Source organism: Chinchilla lanigera, unplaced genomic scaffold, assembly GCF_000276665.1.
Source record: "Chinchilla lanigera isolate Chin_1 unplaced genomic scaffold, ChiLan1.0 scaffold00051, whole genome shotgun sequence".
Classification (NCBI taxonomy): Eukaryota; Metazoa; Chordata; class Mammalia; order Rodentia; family Chinchillidae; genus Chinchilla; species Chinchilla lanigera.
Genome location: NW_004955452.1, coordinates 7,270,061 through 7,274,499, shown reverse-complemented (window position 1 = coordinate 7,274,499; position 4,439 = coordinate 7,270,061). Strand labels below are relative to the sequence as shown.

General features: G+C 45.2%; 1 protein-coding gene and 1 pseudogene across 1 annotated transcript in view; one reads left to right on the top strand and one right to left on the bottom strand.

Moving 5' to 3' along the window:
• LOC102019021 overlaps positions 1 to 4,439 on the bottom strand; it is a 21,416-nt pseudogene that overhangs the window by 9,319 nt on the left and 7,658 nt on the right.
• Positions 614 to 4,439, top strand: part of Eya3 (EYA transcriptional coactivator and phosphatase 3) — a 125,125-nt gene continuing 121,299 nt past the window's right edge. Inside the window, exon 1 of the mRNA XM_013519541.1 lies at positions 614 to 841. The gene's annotated coding sequence lies outside the window, so the exon portion shown is untranslated. The remainder of the gene's footprint in view (positions 842 to 4,439) is intronic.

Sequence of the window (4,439 nt, the reverse complement as noted above, 5' to 3'; positions counted from 1 at the left end):
GCTATTTTGTTTTAATGTTAGTTAAATTTTTAGGCCAACCACAGGATCTATGTAGGTGGAAGTTTTTGCTCTTTTACATAGGAGTATATAAAATATGCAAAAAAAAAAAAAAAAAAAAAAAAAAAGATGTTTAGGCTTTTTAGGAGCTATCTGTTAGTGTCCATCTCCCTGAGGCTGAGAAAAGTTATTGCATATGTAATGACATGCCATGCAAGACAGTGGCCTAACTGGTCAAAATGGACCCCCAACGCAGTCTCCTGCCTCCTCCAGGCGTCTGTAGTTACCGAAATAGCTGTGGAATTGACACTGGCCTTTAGGGGGCAGGAGTCACCCCACTTGGTCAGTAAACTAGAATAAAGTTTGAAGAGATAATTAGCTATAAGGGTCCATTTCATCTTCTCCCGTTCTTTCTTCTGGAACTTTCTGCCTTGACAGAAGTTGCTGTGGCAGAGCTTGCTCCACATGGAGAGCGCTGTACATTCAGCTTGTCCTTCCAAATGAAGGAATCATTTGACCCAGTATACACCACCCTGCGGGCGTCTTATTGTGTATGTCCAATGTTCCTCCCTTTGGGGAACTTCCCCTAACGCACCCCACGTGGTACAGAGCTGCCAAGCACAGGACCGCATCCCTCTGACCGCAGGAGTGACTCAATCTTTATGAGTCAACTAGATCTCCTGAGAACACTGAAGCCATGAAGATGGAGGCGGAAGGCAGTAGGCACTAGATCACAGGATGCGCTTCCCATGGAGCAGAACTTCTTACTGTGTGGTGCCTGGCCTAGCAGCAACAGCGTCCGGGACTCTGCTAAAAATACAAAGCCTGGGACCCCATGCCACAGGTACTGGGTCAGGAACTGGGTCAGAAACTCTGGGGTTAGGCCCCCCAAAAGCTGTGTTCCAACAACTCCTCTAGGTGATTCTGTTGCCCATTAAATACTGCCCCAGGAAAGTAGACATTTCTACAAGCAAAATTCCTAGAACTTACGTGGATCTTCTTTCGTTGGTCTTGGCTGTTGAGATCCTGCTTAGAGTCTTTGGTCTCCCCAATATCCTTCTGGAAAGTCCCTTTTTGGTTTTGTTTTGGTTGAGTGAATCAGAGTTCCTTTCTGTGGCTTACACCTAAAGACCCCAGCTGATGGGCCTCTGAACCTAGTCTGGACATAGTCAGAGATCACCATAGGGACAAAGGACAAAGGACTCCTGGGCCCTTCACCTGTTACTCAGCAAAACCATGATTTGTGTTTTCTTCTGAGGCAGTCAGGGAGTTAATAGTGATTTTTGCTAAAAACTGTGACTCTTTCCTTGAGCCTACAAATGCCTAATGGATCATTGAAAGTAGAACAAAACTTGACCTTCCTTTTATAACACTCGGTCAAATCCTTCTCAGCTTTGCATATAGGTACAGTAGTCATTTAGGGACTGTCTGTCTAAACATTGGTAAAGCAAGATTTATTAGCCCTAAATTTACCTGGCCTATCTCTTTACCCTTCAAGAGTGAGGACACTGGAATAAGGTTTACAGGGACATTCAGCAAGGGAACTGAACTGTTTCTGAAGTCATGAGGTTCAACCTGAGCTACAAAACCAAGACTGAGATCATTGATGGGACTTGGGCCACTTCAGCAATTCTTTTCAGGCCAGACTTGAGCTCACTTTGTAGCCCAGGCTGGTCTCAAACTCACAACGATCCTCCTGCCTCAGCCTCCCGAGTGCTGGGATTACAGGCGTGCGCCACCATGCCCAGCTTTTCAGCGATCCTTAAAAACGGGCTTTCTGCTTTTGTGAGTTCACCAGTCTGAGCCCCTCCATCTGAGTGTGCCCCCTCATCAGCCACTCATGCTGGAGTACTTTCCCTGTTTGTTCTCACTTTCCCAGTTAGGGTCTGGTTTGATTTTTTGGCAGAGCTGTGTTCCCCTTTATTTTCTCTTACTTTCAATCTGAACTTTTCCCTGCAAATGTGTGCTTTAGTTTTAATTTCCACTTTCACTGAAGCAAGGGTCAGTGCTGCTAGTGGTGACAATTCCTTCTAATTCATGGTCACACAGATGCCCCTTGACCATGGGCCCTTGCGCCAGCCATAGGCTGTGCTGTGTTCCAGCCCGGTCTTTGCATATTGCTTCAGTGCCAAACACATTTACACCACTCTAGAGCAAAGCAGAGCCCAGCAGGACTTCTGACTAAGTTTATCAACGTCCTGCAGAGTTCAGTTGCCTCCTCCAATTTTACAGGTCTTTGTAAAAATGTATTCTATTCTTCCACTGTTTTGACTCGTCTCTTTTCTCTTTTTTTCTTTTTGAGACAGGGTCTCACTATGCAGTTCAGGCTGGCCTTGAGCTCACTTTGTAGCCTAGGCTGGCCTCGAACTCACAGTGATCCTCCTGCCTCAGCCTCCCAAGTGCTGAGATTACAGGTGTACACCACCACGCCAGGCCCTAAAGAACTTTTTTTCTTTTTGGTATGGGGAATTGAACTCGGGACATTGTGCTTGCCAGGCACGCACTTGTACCACTGAGCTATATCCCCGGCCCGACTCATCTCTTTTCTCATCTGAGCCCCCAGGCCCCAAAATATAGGATTCCCTTTAATTTTTTGGTACTGGGACTGGAACCCAGAGCCTTCACACTGAGCTACATCCCCCGCTCTTGTTTTTTTTTTTTGAGATAGGGTTTCACTAAGTCACTAAATTGCCCAGCCTGGTCTGAAACTTCCAGTCCTCCTCCCTCAGCCTCCTAAAGTCCTGGGATCACCAGTGTGTGCCACTCATCCAGCTATATATATAGATATGTTTTTGAAATCACTGCTAAGGTTTTTACATTTATTTTTTGCTGGGCATGGTGCCACGTGCCTGTAATCCTAGCACTAGGGAGGCTGAGGCAGGAAGATCACTGCCAGTTCAAGGCCAACCTGGATTACACAGTGAGGTCAAGGCCACCTTGAACTACACAGTGGGACCCTGTCTCCAAAAAATACGTAACTAAAATAAAATAAAATTTATTTTTTATTTTGTTTGCTTTTCTTTCTTTTTTCTTTTTTGTTTCATTTTGCTTTATCTCTACAAGCACTTGAGTCTTTGAGATGAGTCTGGAAGTAGGCGGCTTGACTGTCGGTAGTCATTTAGGGATACAAGTTCCTTCCATCTTGTTGCTTTGCTGTCTCCTGGGAAGCAAACTTCCTCCTATACATCTACATTCCAGCCTGAAGGATATAAATAACTAACTTCTTTTAAGAAATGATGTAAGGCATGGGGGTGCATGCTTGTAATCCCAGCACTCTGGGAGACTGAGGCAGGATGATCAGAAGTTGAAGCCCAGCCTGGGCAATTTAGCAGTTTAGTGAGATCTTGTCTCAAAAAAAACTTTTTTAGGCCGGGCTTAGTGACACACACCTGTAATCCCAGCACTCGGGAGGCTGAGGCAGGAGGATCCTTGAGAGTTCGAGACCAGCCTGGGCTATAAAGTGAGCTGAAGGCCAGCCTGAACTGCATAGCAAAATCCTGTCTCACACACACACACACACACACACACACACACACACACACACACACACACGAGGGTGAAGGACACAGAGAAGAAATGATGTAGAAGTGACGTTTGTATCAATTTTATTCACGTTTCAACGTTGAGTACTTAGTTACATGGCCACAGTCATCTAGCGTGGAGAAAGGTTGAGAAATATGATTTCCAGCTGGGCATCCATATACCCCGCTGCATCTTGGGGATGGGAATATTTTTTTTAATTTCTGGAAGAAAGCAGGAAATAACGGCTAAGATATAATTAGCAATCTTTTCCCACTCTGTAACCTTGAGGCAGGTGATGAAAGGTCCAATGCCTTCAGGGACCGGCAGGTGATTAACCGCGTACAGCACCAGGGAACAAGACCAACAGCAGTGAGGGGAGCACAGTGTGCTCTCTAAAAAGGACAACGGCTGGTTGTCCTTCCAATGTCCCTTTCCCTCTCCTCGTCCCTGGCACACCTCCAAGCTTGTTTGAGTGGTAATGTGACCAGGCCCCTGGCACAAATAATGATTTTTTTTAAAAAGCCAATCATGAAATTTCTATTTCTAGTGCTGTATCTCTAGCTACAGTTGTACTTAGGAATATTTACATGACTAAGCCAATGAGAATTGGGGAAGCTTAGTGGGGGACTTTTAGGAAACCTTCTGCTTTCTGAGTAAAGATTCAGCCACTACTGGAATTTTCTCAGACTTGTTCTTCCTTCTTTGAATGTGGATGAAATGTCTGGAACTGGAGCAGCCATTTTATGACTAGGTTTTTGTGGCTTGTTTTTTGAACTGGGGATTGAACCCAGGATCTTCACACTGAGCTACATCCTTAGCCCCTTTTTATTTATTTATTTTTACATTTTGAGATAGGGTCTTGCTAAGTTACTAAGTTGCCCAGGCTGGGCACAAACTTGCCATCCTCTTGCCTCAGCCTC